This window comes from Oreochromis aureus, linkage group 13 (assembly GCF_013358895.1).
Source record: "Oreochromis aureus strain Israel breed Guangdong linkage group 13, ZZ_aureus, whole genome shotgun sequence".
Taxonomy (NCBI): domain Eukaryota; kingdom Metazoa; phylum Chordata; class Actinopteri; order Cichliformes; family Cichlidae; genus Oreochromis; species Oreochromis aureus.
In genome coordinates, this window is record NC_052954.1 from 9,755,336 (window position 1) to 9,771,603 (window position 16,268).

The window sequence follows — 16,268 nt, forward strand, 5'->3', positions numbered from 1 at the left end:
TATTGCACTTATCTAGAGTACATCTCTGAATGAAATGCTAAGGCTTAGTGAAATATTAGGCTGTACAAAAATGTGAGTCAGATAGCATTTAATACATTCGTGGATCTCACCCTCATGTTTTACATTAGCTGTTCCATTAGGTGAATATGAAAGTACAATGTCTCTTTGTAGCTTTGGCTTTAAAGCATTTAGAAGTGGCAAAATGTTGGCCATAGCCTGTATATCACATTTAGTCTTGGAAAAAAGGCTTTTGTGTCACCTAAAACGGATTTATACATAAAACATATTTTTTTAAATATAGCATATATAATATTTACATTTATTGAGGTTGATGTGCACCTTCAGGTTTGTTTTCTCTACAAACCTCTTCAAGTTATTCCTTTAGCTGGAGGATTTTTTTTAGTAAGGCCGGGTATGATCCACTCTGCTAAAAAAGTAACAATATGTATTTCACTTGCTTTGTGCCATTTTTTTTTACGTATTCATCTTAAAACGTATTTGAATTTGATTTATTTTATAGCTTTAGAGACTTTAAAACCTTTGCTGTAATTTAGGATATTAAGTTTTCAGAAACAATTACAAAATATAAAATATAATAAATGTAATATTATAAAGCATCCTGTGTATATTTTCCAAACACACCTTAATAAGTACCCTTTTGAGGGGATAATGCATCTTTATCAAACTTTTTGTTGTGTTTGTGTAACTAGTTTAGACATGTGTAAACACATATCCATAATACAAATGAAATCCCACTCCATTTAGTTGTAGACCATTGTGGATATTTCTAGAAATTAGCAGGCCAGTTGTAATTTGCAAAATGTAAATTTTATCTAAAGACTCTTGAGTATATAGTAGTCAGTTCACTTGATTTAACAAAGTCAAAGATTATTGTCTGAACACAGTGTCTGTTTTATTTCTCTACCCTGTTTTATAGTCTATCAGCAGAAATGGAGCACAAAACCTGTAAGTGCATCCACACCACATGCACCAGTCACAATGTAAAAATCAGCTAATTTCAGATAGTAATGATATAAGTATAATTATATAAATAATTATGCAATGCAATGAATGCCAGCTGAGATATGGGCACATCTGTGCAGTTTTTTAGGAATGTAAGTGCAGTCACTAAATGTTTGGGAGTGTTCAGTTCTCACATGAGGGTGGAAGCTGTTCTTAAATCTGTTCGTCTGTGACATGATGGACCCGAAGTTTCTACCAGGGGGCAGCGGGTCAAACAGATGGTGTCCTTGGTGTGACGGCTCTTTCAGTATGTTGGCTGCTGTACTGAGGGAGCGAGAGCTCAGTAAGTCTCCCAGCGAGAATATAAAATTGCATTAGCTGTGACAGAAGCTTTTATCCAAGTGACACACTCCTATTAGACATTTGATGGAAGTGGGATTGTGCAAAATGTGACTGCAGAGCATGAGTTCTCAATGACTGACCCAGTGACGGGTTAAAATACAATAGCAAAAAAAAAAAAAAAAAACCCCACAAAGAAACACATCTTAGATTTGTAACTGTTTGATTTTAAGCAGGGGCAAAGTTACAGAAAAACAAAACCGCAAAAACCGTTGGGAGTCTGCTGATTTTTGTTTACAACTCAGGTCAAGATCTGATAATACTTCAGTTTGAGCAATTGCCCTGCACAGCTGCTGGGTAACTTCCAAGTGTTTATGATTTATCCAGTCGCATCACTACTCACATTCCTTCTCAGGAGCACTTCACTGTCTGTTGTGGTTAGCAGTGTCAGGACCGAGCTGAATGAAATAACAACCAGAGGCATGCAGATAAACAACCAGGGTCATGACACTCTTCCCCTTAATTTGACAATAAGTCAAACATTTTCATATATTACCCCCTTTATGAACATAATACCACAGTGCTTCTTCTCTGTGAGATAAAAACATGAAAGACACTGCATTCCAACATCACCTGTATCCTTTTATTACTCTCCTCTCGTGGAGAGGTGCATTTAAAAACAAAATATCACGCTATAAACTAGAGAATAGTAATGTAAGGACGCTGTCTACATTTTGAGGGAACAGCGCTGAAGGTCATAAACTGTCCAACATGTAAGTGAACCTTCTAGCATGGCCCGGTCCACATGTTGAACCACATTAGCTGTGGCCCCTAACGGCCGCCATCCACTTCCCGCACATGGTTCTGGTTTAGGGCCCTTTCTTCAACACTATATAGGTTGTATTACATTTATTAAACACTTAAAAAATCTCTGGCTGCAAGGTTGTCCATCTGTCGAGGACAAGAGAAAATATATGAAAGAGGCATGAGACTCGGCGGGGAGAGGGGAAACAGTTGTGATGTCAGTGCTGGTCTTAATGTGGTGCAGGTCAAAGTTCTGGACGGATGACTGATTTAAAAGGTATAGCTTTTAGCTGAGCGAACAGTCAGATCACAGATGAATTTTAATCAAAAAAGAAGGAGAAAGGCACACAAATCACCCCTGCTTTGCTCTCAGGAATGTTTTTGTGCATGGCTTTGATATATAGGTGCAGATGTGCGACTGCAGCATGACGAGCAGAGCTAAAAAGGGCCGCTAAGCTGGGGCCACATGTCAGCCCGGTGACTCCCTAAAGGTCTTGATTTCTACCTCATAACCTTAGAAAAAGTAAGTGAAACTAACACTAGAAAAAAAAAATTGCATCATCCTCTCATGACTTGTGCTTTACACAGAAGTAAAGAGCAGGACCATGTAGAAGGAAATAGGTAACTTTAAAGCTGCGGCTCTAATTAGCTTTTTGATAACATTTGGCTTTGTCATCACATTCTAAACCTAGTTATTATAAACCAAGTATATATTAAGTTTACCATGTATTGAGCTGTGTAGAATTATTTTTCTTCATTTCCAAAACAAGGTCTTTTATGTAAAGAGGTGTTATGGAAGCTGGACTGCTGCCTGGAGCTATTTGATGCTTGTATAAACAGAAGAATTGTTGTGCCAGAGGGCATGGGCCTCTACTATAGTCTTGCCCTGTGCCCGGCTGTGTTTATGGCTGTCTTGTGTCTAGTTTGCTGACTTGTGGATTATAGTTTAGATTTTTGCTGTTGAAGTAGTTTTGCTCAAATGTTGTTTGTGATTGAAACAAGGGTCAGCATTTCCAAGCCCAGACCTGTGGTATACTGGGAGACACTGTTTTGACGCCACCATTATTTATGTTATCCCTAGTGTAGAAATTAGAGCATTGGTAGCAGGAGAGTCTCATTGCACAGTTAGGCACGGTATGAGCTTGAGATCATGTCCAGGCATCCAGGACTGTCATGGGGAAAATGTTAACAGCCGACTTACAACACATTCCAGGACTCATCTATGTTCAGTAGCTCTAGATAGTGACACAATGAGATCTCAGGGATAATTCTGGTATCAGAGTGCACTTCTGGCATCTGATGTCCTGGATGTGTCTTCTTAAAGATATTTCACCAATGCCCAACAGGAGGCAACCTTCAGCAGTCCCAGTTGGAGGGATTTTACATGTCTCATCCTCAAGCACCTTTCTGAATTCAAAGCAATGATAATGTACCTTATTGATAAATTTGCTTAGCGCATTGGTAGAGGGTTAAATCTCCTGGTCAGCTGTGTGAAGATTGCATGTTCTGCAATCTTCACATGTGCCTGTGCATACGTGGGTTTCCTCCCACAGTCTAAAGCAGTTAACAGTTAATTCTAAATTGGACTGCCACAGTCTATCACAGACCCTGTACCCTGCTTCTCGCCTTTTTCCATTTGTCTAAATATTGACAAGTGTACATTGTGTATTTATTAACACAGAAAAGTAATGACAGATCTTTAAGCTCAACAAATAATAAAACCTTTTAAAAATGTGTCTTCCACTAGTGCTGTGGCATTTTGGTATTGACCTGATACAAAGTAAATACAACGCCAGTGTTGCCAGTGCCAAACCAGTACTTTTAACTTTTGTGAATGATCATCAGTTTGCAAATTCTGAACACATTTTAATGTCCATTAAATCACAGGGATTTTTACTTTTCCACAATAAGTAGTTAATAAAATAAATTGAATGAATTGTGTAAATGTAATGACACGTGTAAGACACTTGTATACATCTTTTATTATTATTTTATGTAGATTTGGAGAAAACATCATGCTTATTTTCAAATGTTCATATTGAACATGGCCAGCATTACAAATAAATAAGTAAATAGCAGTAAAAGTAGTTCTTTTGAGCCAAAAGTTTTACTAGGTTTTCAGTGTTTTTTCCTCCTTTTGTTGCGAGCTGATGCCAAGTCACCATAATATGCTCCTCAGCAGGCATCCAGAAGGTGAGCAATCAGATGAATGTAGGCTTTTAGCATTGCCTAAAGAGACAGGCACTAAAACAGCTGATTTAATACTTAACTGAGCAGCTGTATAAAGGGCTAGACTAGTTTAAGGTAAATAAGGTAAATATATCTATTGTATTGTTTTTATTGGTGAATGTTGTAAACCAACTCTTGAAACTACAGCCAGTTTATAGACGCTACTTTAATGTAAGTAAGTCCATATAGTAGCCGTACTTAATGCCCGTAGGCCTGTGTAAATTAGTGCTCTCTAACATGCACAGTTTAATGTCAGCAGCACACACTGGGGTCGTGTTTAACAGGGCAAGGAAACAGGTGTCCGTCGTGCACCAGTATGAAAAGACTCTACCCAGGCCAGAGGAAGCACCTACATGTGTATGCCCTGCAGTCAGCCCAATACAGGATGAAATAATTCATCAGAACTGTTCAGCAGAGTCATTGTGAGGCAAAGTTCAGAGGCATGCTAATGACAAGAGCATGCTTGCAGAGAAAAGGGAAACTGTCAGCTCTGAATGAATTGGGAATGGCAGAACAGAGGTTAGGCTCTTTCAGACTCCTTATATCTTTGTATAATCCATGTAGAGAGCTTGCAAATGTCCACAAGAAATTGGTGGTTTTGTAGCACATGGTGCATGCATTATGTTGTACTCTCCTGGCTTGTTTTACTACAGCACAGTCTGTTAGATATTTGAACCTGCAAATGCTGGGAAAATATTTAAAATACTCATTTGCAATAACTGTCAGCGTAGCTTTATCAGTTAATTTCTTTTCTTAAACCCTGCTGCTGTAAACAGTAATTTGAAGTATTTATTAATGATTAAAGAGCCTTTGCAAATATCATGTATGTTAGAAAGTAGAATAGTGTACGCATATTTGCATAGGCATTTGCATAGCCAGTATTTTATCTAACTGTGAGACATTTACATGTAGAATAAATACCACGTTTGGACAGTAAGCACATTCAAAAACACCGAAATATAGAGGATAGCATTACTTCAGCTCTCAAGAAAGAAAGGAGTGGGCTTATCATTACGTTTACCAGTCTTCAGAGCTTGGAGCAGAAAGGAATGATCTTATTACCACTTTCTACAAGGATAAACATCCCACACAGTTACTCAGTCTACAGTTTAAAGTAATTTGCGTATATTTAGTCTCAAATTAACATTTTTTTGTATACAAATATATGTATCAACACAATGTAGCAAAGTCAGACTTAAGTATAGACAACCAATATATGAATACAACAATATGAATAAACAGATATGAGTTATGCAGTTTTTACAAAATGGAAAGAAAATCAAACAAAAAACTAAATATGAAAAAACATGCACAGTCTAAATTTGACATTTGTAATGTCTGGATTTGCTTCCTGTTGATTTTGGTTCAAAAGTTCAAAATTTACTAAATATAAACCTTGAAGTGAAATGCATGACAGACCAAAATATGAAGAAAAGCTTATTTTATTTTTAAAGTCAAATTTTTATTTTTTTTATCCACTATATGATTCTTAAAAATGTAAACTTTTGTCACTAGTGAATCAAGATTTCCTCTAAAATCGAATTCCCTGTTCCTCGATTGATCAACTCTGACATCAACTTTTGACCACTAAAATGACAGATAACTGATATTAAAAACTTAAAGCAAACTTTGAACCTTTGACCTTTGGATCTACTTATCCGTGCAGAGCTTCAGAGACTTGGAAAAAATATGCCAAGGTACATTGAAGCTGTTTTATTGGCCTGCAGTGACACACTTTATTAAGACACTTTATATTGAATGGTCTTTATTTTGTCACCCGTCTTAATATCATCTAAATTAAATGACCAATTTTTATACTTAAAAATTACATGTAGAGAATATTACAGTTGTGCAGTATACAGTGAGACGCCCATAGACACTTTCTCAAAAATTGCACTCATAAATCCAATGACAAGAATTTATGCAAAAAAGCTGGTATATTGGTCTGAATGTTTCACTGACGGGGAGGATGTCAGCAAGGTCATGAATAAAAAAAGATAACGTCCCTCCTCTTTGGAAGATAAATCTCCATATTGATGACCTTTATGTTCACTCTGCTAAAGGCCAGGGAAGGGTGAGCACCTACAACCCAGAATGATGCATTCTATGGTTCATTTGGCAGGTTAAATGACAGCTGCCATGATCTACTATACAGATCAGCACCTCAGAGGTGATGGTGGTGCCGTACGGTGCAGTGTTAGCACTGTCACATTATTGCAAGTGACAACTGTAAGTTTCCATGTTTTCCCTTTGCTTGTGTGAGTTTACTCTGGGTTCCCAAAATCCAAAAACATGCACGGTATGTTAACTGATGCGTCTAAATTGGCTATAGGTTTAAATGCAAGGTAGCAGAAGTGCATGGAATAAAGTACTGTATGAACACGTGAAAAAGCCAAATATGGTTTCTCTTGTAAAACTCTTGGAGAGATCAGTCAGAACCAAAAAAGTTATATAAACACCATTCTGCTCTCTTGTAGCATGGCTGATTAAAACTGTTATCATCTAGGCTTGTACCGACAAAGCTTGTAGGCACAAAAATCTCCTCTCTACTGCTAAGCATTGGAGAGGAGCTAAGAAAGATTGTAGGCCACAACATAAAGTGAAGACTGACACAGGAGTTAGCAAAAATTAGAGTTTCATTCTAATAAATATCTTAAAAAGTATGGGGTAAAGCAAGCTCCATCACCAAAGAGTGGTGACCATGCAACCCTTTTTATTCATACCTTCTCCACACATTCTAAAGCCCATGCACCACCCAAAGACTCTTGCCTGCAACTGCAAGGCCAAACGGGGGTTGCAGAGGGGCATAACAACTATAGTTGCAACGTAACCAAACAGCTGATTCCAAATTTTGACATCTAAAATTAAAAATGCAAAGCTTTAAGCCTGTTTTGTTGTCTTTGTGTCTTGCAGCACACAAAAGACACATTAAACACTGTGCGCTGCTCAGTCTGCAGAAGGTCTGACTCGGGTGAGACGAACTGTTGCACCGTCCTTCATCCTTCTCCGGGACACAGCGCTTACACTTTGCACTGTCAAACGCTACAATCTTCAAATGGGTTAACATGTCTTCCAGATGTTGTGAACAGCATATTCACTAACACAACTACATTCAAACTATATTAGCTCTCATCTTTCCACGAGGTGATGGCATATGATAATTGTTACATTGTTAATGTGACAACAAAGGTCAAGGTCTATGATGGAGAAATGCTGAAGTATTGTCTAATTCCTGTGTCATATCAACCACAAAAGGTTACTCAGATGACATTAAGCCGAGCTGACATCTCTGATTGGCAATTTGAGGCTCATGACCTTTTGTGATGTACACAGTATGTACTGTACTGTGATTTCTCGATATTACAATCACTGGTTTGAGTAGATCTCTCTCTTTTTTAAGCATCAAGACATTTCTATTCAAACCAGCTGAGGTGTGTTTTTTGCAAAAAGCTGCCTCGCTGCTCCCACACAGTCACATTTGGCAGAATAGCCTACTGCTGCACGTGCAAACTACCTGTTACAGTAAGTAATCAATATATTTATTACTTAAAGGATCAACCAGCATCCTAATCAATGACCTTTTGCCACCATTAGGACCATCAGTGATATGTGAAACAGATTCCATCCGATGGTTAATCCCTTAAATTTGAATTGACTCCGATAACAACGCTATGCACTCTAAGCCTTTCCATCTGTTTGCAAATAGTTACCCATTTTCAATTATGAATATGTTTAAAACCTCATTTTAATGCCTGCAAAAAAAAGGTCACATTCAAACATGGCTTTTCCTGCAAATATGCTATTTTCTAGCAGAAAGGCCAATTTGATGCTCATCATATGCCCTGGTGTACCTAAGCACTGTTTAAAGAACATCAATGCAAAGGGGGATTAAATATTCCTGTATTTTGCTAATCATTTATGAAATGCATAATTATCTCGGCTGCTTGTTGAGTGGATTAGGAATCATTGATTCTCTCTCTCTGTCAGTGTATATATAGTGTCTACCTAACCCTTTCAAACTCCCCAATAGAAATATTCTGGATAATATGTACGTATATAGTTGGCAGAGATGCACTCCGGTTCATATTTCATGCAATGTGAATGACTAATCCATGAAATGTGTGGGTGGGATGATTAACACAGACACCAGCACTGAAAATATGTTTGCTTTGAAACTCTGAATGTGATATGAACATGAAACTATGAATAATTGGCAGAAGAATAGGAGCCTGTGTAGATTTAGAACTCCGAAACGCAGTTTATGACTAATTGTGTTAAGTGAAAATGAAGTGCACTTTTGTTCCTGGGATAATTAGCTTTTAAATGTTGCGAGGGTGATTGTGGAGGCTCTCCTGGGCTCCGCTGCTTTTGGAGTGAGCCCTCTAGCTCTCCCATGGGGTAGCAGCGCTTGTTACACGCAGAGCTGCAGGCCAGAGGAGAGAAGGGAAGGCAACACTTGTTAAGAGAGCAGCAGGCACAGAAACATTTCTAGCTGTTAGACAAAGTGTTGTTTTGGCTAAAGCCAAAGGTTACAGTATCATTTTCAAACTTAATCAGAGTTGTTACTATTTGTGACAAAAAAGATTCATTCGAGTCTTTTTCAGCTGCGGGTTTTTACACACGTTTTACACGTATAATAAATTTTGTTAATGAATGCGCAATTTTGGGAGCTTCCATTCTAGATAACAATGGTGATTTATTTACTATCAGGACTGCAGTGCGGATAAAAAGGGTGTGCATTTCTTAAACTTCACAAGAAGAGCTGTTAAAAAGTTTCAACCTTTTGCTTTGTCCGTGTAGTTTGGTTGTGTTATATATATACACTGCAGTAACTTTTTAAACTGTTACATGCAATATTACAAATATTTTTGCAGGTTTTACCTAATGCATTCATAGTTTTGCTCAGAGGTCGGTCGCTTTGAGTCTTTGAATAAACTCACATATCAAAGCGCTGATTACCAAACCTTTGTGACCCCCTCAAACACTTCCATGAAGGTTACATTTTGCCCGTCCTGTATAAGGGTTCCTTGTGTTAATAGAGATCTGGATGGCTAATCAGTATTGCTGGGTTAATTACTATTACTTAATGAAAGCGTCTTTAAATCTAATTGAACGTTATTCAGATAGAAGCGGGAAATTTACCTCAGAAAGAGGCAAAGGAAGGAGGAGGATTTAGTAAAGGCGGGACTGAAATAGGTGGTTGTGGTGGGAAGACAGCGAAAGAGTAATTATTCGTTGCAAAGGCCGCAAACAGAACTCCTGCTGTCGCTGAAAAATCAAATCTGTCAGCAATTAGAAGGAGGCCAAGCAGCACTTGTCGGTGGACAATGGGGCAAGAGGAGAGGGGGTTAGCAATTATTAGAGCTGATAGAGTACCTTTATTTATCTAAACAGCAGGTTAGTTGCCCAATCTCCTTCTTTGTCACTTGTTGCTTATGTGAAAGGGGCACCACTTAATCCGAATAGTGTTCCTTCTGGCAACCAATGGGTATTATACCCGGGCCAAGAGCTGGAGAGGGCTGCTTTTCAGTGTATGGAAGAATAATCCAGGGGTTGATCTCATGCTCTTGCAATGCTTCCTTTGCTCAAAGCACTGATCAGGATCCCTTACTTTTGAAGCTATTTATTAGAAGTTTAGGGTGGGGCTGGGGGGTGTCACTAGTTTAAAACATCTAGTCATTATCAAAGACTTCTGCTCCTTCAAGGGGCAAAAGCCCACAGGGTCTCAGAGAAGGGATTTAAGATGTGTGGAGCTTATTTTCATTTAAAGCCAACTGCAAATACAGTCCACAGTATTTAACTCACTGTGGTTCTCACAGAAATATACCAGCATCTTGTAAACTAGGTTCTTTTGTTGAGCTAATGAAAGACGTAGAGAAATGTTACTGAATGGTGGCTCGGGGGGAATATTTTGGCTCTTAGTGGTTGCTTAGACTGGAAACTTCACAATTGCTCTGAGATGACTGTTTAATAGTTTGTAATTTGTGAGAACAAAGATACACATTCTCACCTGAGGTTTTAGCACTGCATTATGAGCCAATTTAATAAGAAAACAAAATGATACAAATATCAAAGATACTGGTTTGTCCTCGTTCGACCGCATAATTAATACTTGAGAATTGCGAAACCTGCCGTGATATTTATTTATTTCACATGCTCTGTGCACGTCATCATTTATTTTTCCTAATTTACTTCACGATACACAATTTGGGGTAAAAAGTTTCTTGTACTTTATAAAGTTGATGAATGTAAACCGGTTCGATGAGTGCTTTGTTTCAGGGTTTCACTGAATTATTATCATATGTTTTCCGAGCGTGTCTGTTGAAAGGTAAAATTTGTTCATGCAGTTAATTGCATTAGTATCTCTCAGGTGCAGAACACAGATGCTTTGCAGCAGTTTTTACGTCAAGCCAGCGAGAACAATTTATGTTTGACAAAGTCAGCAATAAAATACGAGTGAGGAAACGGGCTGGAGTGACTATAAATTATTAGATAAATTGTTAAGTTTATGGTTCCTTAAAAGAATCATGCAGAATAACTAAACTATGTAATTTGCTGATGATGTGAATTCATTCCATTAATGACGCGCGTATATTTGCAGTGTTTTCGACTCGTACTTTGGAAGTTAAGAGCTCAGAGACATCAGCTCAAATGTGCGGTATCTTCCAATGTGCTTGATAACTCTTGTGCTGACACAGGCTAATTTCCTCAAACATCCATAACTGGGGAAGAAATTAAAATCAGCTTCGCTCTCGAACGCTGCGTTCAATTAAAACTCAAATTGGAAATTTTATTAGTAATGTTTCGACAAAACTTTGAGAATAACAAGAATTGGCAAAGTTCATTTGAAGCGTCGTTGTTAGAGTTAGAAGGTTATAGTTTATGTCTAAATGTTCTTCAAATATTAAACATAAATTAATCCAAGTATTTTTTTTTCACTAGCCCATCATGAGGGTCCGAGCTTGCCTGATAAGATGAGTCACTTTCAGTGTGTTTGGGCTGAATTACAGTAAATTGTTGCTTTGTGTTGGTGAGCTTTGGCTCCTTCTGGCATTTGCCTCCTGACTCATAAAGAGGAGGATATTCGGGGTGATATAGCCCGATTGTCAATGAAGTATGCAGAGTGTAGTAAAGTGGTGTCTTAAATATTCCTGTGTATATGAGATCCAGATGTGCAAAATATGAAATCCCATAAATCACCAGAGGCTGATAAACTCTCTACATTTGGTCATTGAAAAATGCATAAGTACATCACTCATGGCTCAAAGCAGATTTCTAAAGATTACAGAGATGCATATTTTCTTAAAAAAGAAAAAAAAGTGGCAGGTTTTAATGTGGTTTACGGAGCGCTTGGATGGGAGAACAAGCAAGCAAGAGACGTAAACCGGAGACACCGATGGCTGATTCTTTAAGTCGACGTTTAGGTATTTGCCCGTTTCTCACACATGCAAGCATGTGCCGCTAAGATACATTACTGACAGATATGAAAAACTCATTTGTACTCGTTGTCAGGTATGAACTTAACCTCGTGCAAAACTTTCCTGTGCGCTGATTTCTATTCATCCGTTAGCTGAAAAAAGAAAGAATCTATTCATGTGGATTTGGGAGTAGTGATGTTCTCTTTCTCTCTCTCTCCCTTTTTTTTCTTTTTTAGTGAAAAAAATAAATCTAATACTTTTTCTCAATGTTAATTTGTACAAAAATTTGTCTGATTGGAGTAGAGGGGAACCGGTGGTCATAAGGAACACATGAAGAACATTGTTTCTTCTCTGCAAAATGCTTTCACAGCTTAAACAAATTTAATAAGACTTCTTTTGATTGACAGGAGGGTGCTCTCCCACAATGTCTTCTTTTTGCTCTCACATTCCTCGTAAGCAGCTGTGCGCCGTTTTGAATGAGATGAAGGCTGAAAATGCATGGCCTGCATGTGCTCATGCACACACACACACACACACACACGCACACACACACACACACACACACACACTATCGACTTGGAACAAGCGAGACTCTTATACAAGTCTCCACAGGCCTGAATGTGCTACTCATGACACATTTCTGAAGAGCTATTTTACATCATTGAGAGTTTTGTAAATTCAATCGATGGACATTACAAGCAGTGACTACTTTATTTAAATCCCTTAGTCCGACATTTCCTGAGACTGTTGCACAGGAAGAGGTGGATTTTGCATTTACTGCAGCAGCGTGTTTGTTTTGCGCTAAACAAGGAAAGACCTTGTAGAGATAAACAAGAAGGAGATAAAAGAAAATAATGCCATCTGTAGAAAGTCAAAAACAAAAGGGGAAAGAAAAGTACAGCACTGCCCAAACGTCTGTGTTTGCTCGAGTGATCTCAGGCACAAAACAAGCACTAAAGATGTCTTACTTTGCAGTTTTCCTTTGCTTTGTCTCAGTGGTAGTTATGTTCATCAGATTTCCCAGCCTCACTGAGTCAGAGGCACAGTGGAGGTCTGTGCAGGTGGCACGGCTGTAGAGCCCGGCGGGGGTTTTCAGCTCCCTCTCCTCCTTCTCCACAGGTGCTTATTAGCACATATGAGCTGCCACATGTTCCCAGCCTGGCCACAGCCCGAGGGGGCAAAATCAGTCTTTGCCCATAATCTCCACAGCCTGACCAGGCCCTCACTCCTGCTAACAGGGGCACATGGTGTAGCGTTTATGAAGCACAGCAGAGGTATTACCCTGCTGTTTTGGCTCCTCTTTTTTTTTTCCACTTCTCCCTGAACTGCTGTATAACCTTTGTAAGCATCTCTGCCTTTATTTCCATATTCCAAGTTTAAGGCCAGGATGAAATGTGATATCGATGCAGATAATACATACATGTGAGCGATATCTTCTTTCAAAGGGTAATTCAGTTGCAGGCTCTTCGTTGCAAATGTTCTTTTTAACAGATATCTAACAGGCCAGAACTTGGCCAGCAGTTGAAATGTTTTGCACCTGGTCGGCATGACAGAACCCCATTGTCATCTTAACAGCCCCCCACTCAGTGAGACATGTGAATGGCTCTGCTGTGTGTATGTGAGAGGGCACGGGGGGGGGTAGACGTGGCTGGATAGGAGCTATCGTGTTTGAAGTGGGCATATGGTCGTCGCATTTGCATTTAATGCCCTTCAGATTACTTGTTTTAACTCGTGCTAAACACCTCACTCAGTTGGGGCTAATTTGATGAGGTCATGGTATGACCCCGTGACCCGCTCTCTCCGTGTTCTCTAAGTGAAACCAGCTGAGTCACAGAGTGGGAGAAAGATGGAGGGAAGTAGAAAGGATCTCTGCGTTGATGCCGGGCTGGCCTGGCAATCACTGAGCTTCACGGGCTCATCAATCTGGAGCGGCGTGTTCGCTGCTCGGGGGACACTTTATTGGTGTGAGACCTTCGCTCGGTCGTTACGCAGCTCTGCAGCTCTCCTCTCAAGCAGAGCATCTAGTCAAAACACATTCGGTAGACCTGGAAACAATAACAAATGGTCCAGATGCTCTAGCTTACTATCGCTCTACTTTCCACTTTGAAGATGTTTGTAAGAGAGGATTGCACCCATATACATTCAACCACAGATGTGTGTGTGTGTGTGTGTGTGTGTGTGTGTGTGTGTGTGTGTGTGTGTGTGTGTGTGTGTGTGTGTGTGTGTGTGTGTGTGTGTGTGTGTGGATGTGGCCAGCCCTTATGAAGACATTTTATTTTGTGCATGTTTCAGAACCCTTAGGAAAAGATTTTTTTTTACACAATCACTTTTATAGTTTATAGTTAAAACAAGTTTTTTTGCATGTTTGAAATAATATTAGCATGTTAATAGCAGCACAGCTATAGACATGTGTACCTAAGTGCACAGACACACACAGACACACACACAGTCACACACACACACACGTCTCTCAACATGAAAGGCCGGGCATAGGAATAGTAAAAGCCCTCTTATGGAATGTTAGCGAGGCCTGTTGAAGTACTGATCCACAGCGGCAAACCGGCTCTTTTCTTCTGCTGCAGACTCAAGTGTTGTCCAGACTCCAGAGAATAGTCCCGTATGGTCTGAGGGGCTACATTTTCCTAACCTCCAAGGCCACCGCCGTGAAGGCGCCTCAAGAGAGCCTCTTTCGTGTCAAAGGGGGAAAGCCATTCAACTCGAGAACGGCCTCTGGCTTTTGATCAGTTCACAAGTTACAGTTTTACAGGGGAACTTTTTTTTCATGCAAATGGGAAATCTTCAAACACTGTGCGGAAATACATCTCTTTCGGATGTACCTTAATAGGTAGTGCTTTTAACATGGGAACTTTCACAGCCAAGGACTTGCTTGAAAGCCTCCTCGGAGTAGTGAAAAGCACGCTCATCGCCCAGGTGTAGATGGTCCCCTTTAAGAGCTTTTCTCCGTCCTGATTTTCCTCCAGCCAGCGGCTTTGTATGTTCACCGGAGACCCACATTGACTCCCAATTAAGGGATTAGGATAAAGATTATCGGAACCATTTTCAAAACACATAACATTTACTGGCTTTCCCACAGCACTTTGGATCACCACTCTCGTTTTGGCACACTTTAACTTTATTGTTATAGATGGAGCAGCTGTTTCAGAGCCCAGCGTGTTATTAAAACTGTTGATCTAATACTTGCAGCATCCAGGATAAACTGTTTTCATTCAATTTTGACCAGATTCTGTTTTTTATCAGCTTGTGTTGGTGCATAAATTATGTATGCCCTTTTACTCTTTTAGAATCCATACATAATCCTAATTTGAGACGCTCGTTATAGTGTGGGGTTGTGTAAATACAGTACGAGAGGGCTTTCCTAAGTGGGTTCACATTCAAAGGTGTTGGAATGTCAGGTTTTATTTGGGGTGTCTCTGTGTTTCATGTGTTTCTCTTGGCAGTCTATAACTGGCCATTATGCTCCTATTAAAGTTCATGTTGCTGGAATATTGGGAAGAAGGGGGGGGGGCAACTAAACTCTCGTCAAGGTCATGTTCCAGTGGAAAGAGCCAACAATGCCAGTGCTAATCCCTCCTCCTCCACCACGCTCTGACCCCATCCCATGGCTTGCAGGACTCTGTGGTGGGAGAGGACAAGAGGCCCAGCTTGTTCCTATACTCAGCCCAGCATTAGGCAGCCCAGAGCTCCTGGATTATCTGCCAATTAGCACCAATTGTGCCGGACGGCATTAATGTAATGTTCTATATTTTTTAATACCGTTTAATTTTTGCTCCTCTTCTCTCCCCTCCTTCTCTTTGGCCTAATCAAGATTGTCAGCACTCTCTTTTGCCTTTTCTCATTTAAAATAAAAGAGTTGGGGTTTAATTTGGCATTAAAGAGCGTAGAATATGCCTTGCCAGCAGAGCGTTTGTTGGAGGGGAGCGAGTTAGCCCAGGAAAGGGGGAGAGAGCGCGAGAGAAAGAAGGGAGAAAATCATTTTATGGGAGATACTGTGAAGGACTTGTTTGAACAGGCCGTGAGCCGCAGTGTCCTGCTATATTAGCGGGGAAGTCAGCTTTGTGCCGGAATAACGTGTTGCCTCACTATTGTGCCCCCTACGGTGGAAGGGTTTGGTGGGTTTGGATTAGGAGACTCCATTACATTACCCTAATAACTGGATAAAGCCGCCTCATCCAGTGCAACTGATCCTCAAGTATTAGCACTCACGGCTCGTTACAGCATTTCAGCAGCTGATCTGCAAGACAGTTGATTTCTCATTATAACCGACTGATAGAAACACACAGCTGCAAAAGATGGTGTCTGAGCGTGCCATGGTGCGCAACTTTCTTTCAAAGCAAATCTGTTATTTTTTTCTTTTATAGGAGAATTCCAGGGGACTATTACAGTCATTTTTCCACTGATTCAGATTGGCGTGGCAATAAACAAAGTCAACAAACCTCCCTTCAATTTAAGAGGCTAAATGATAATCTTTAGCCTGCTATGAGGGAATTTCCACAG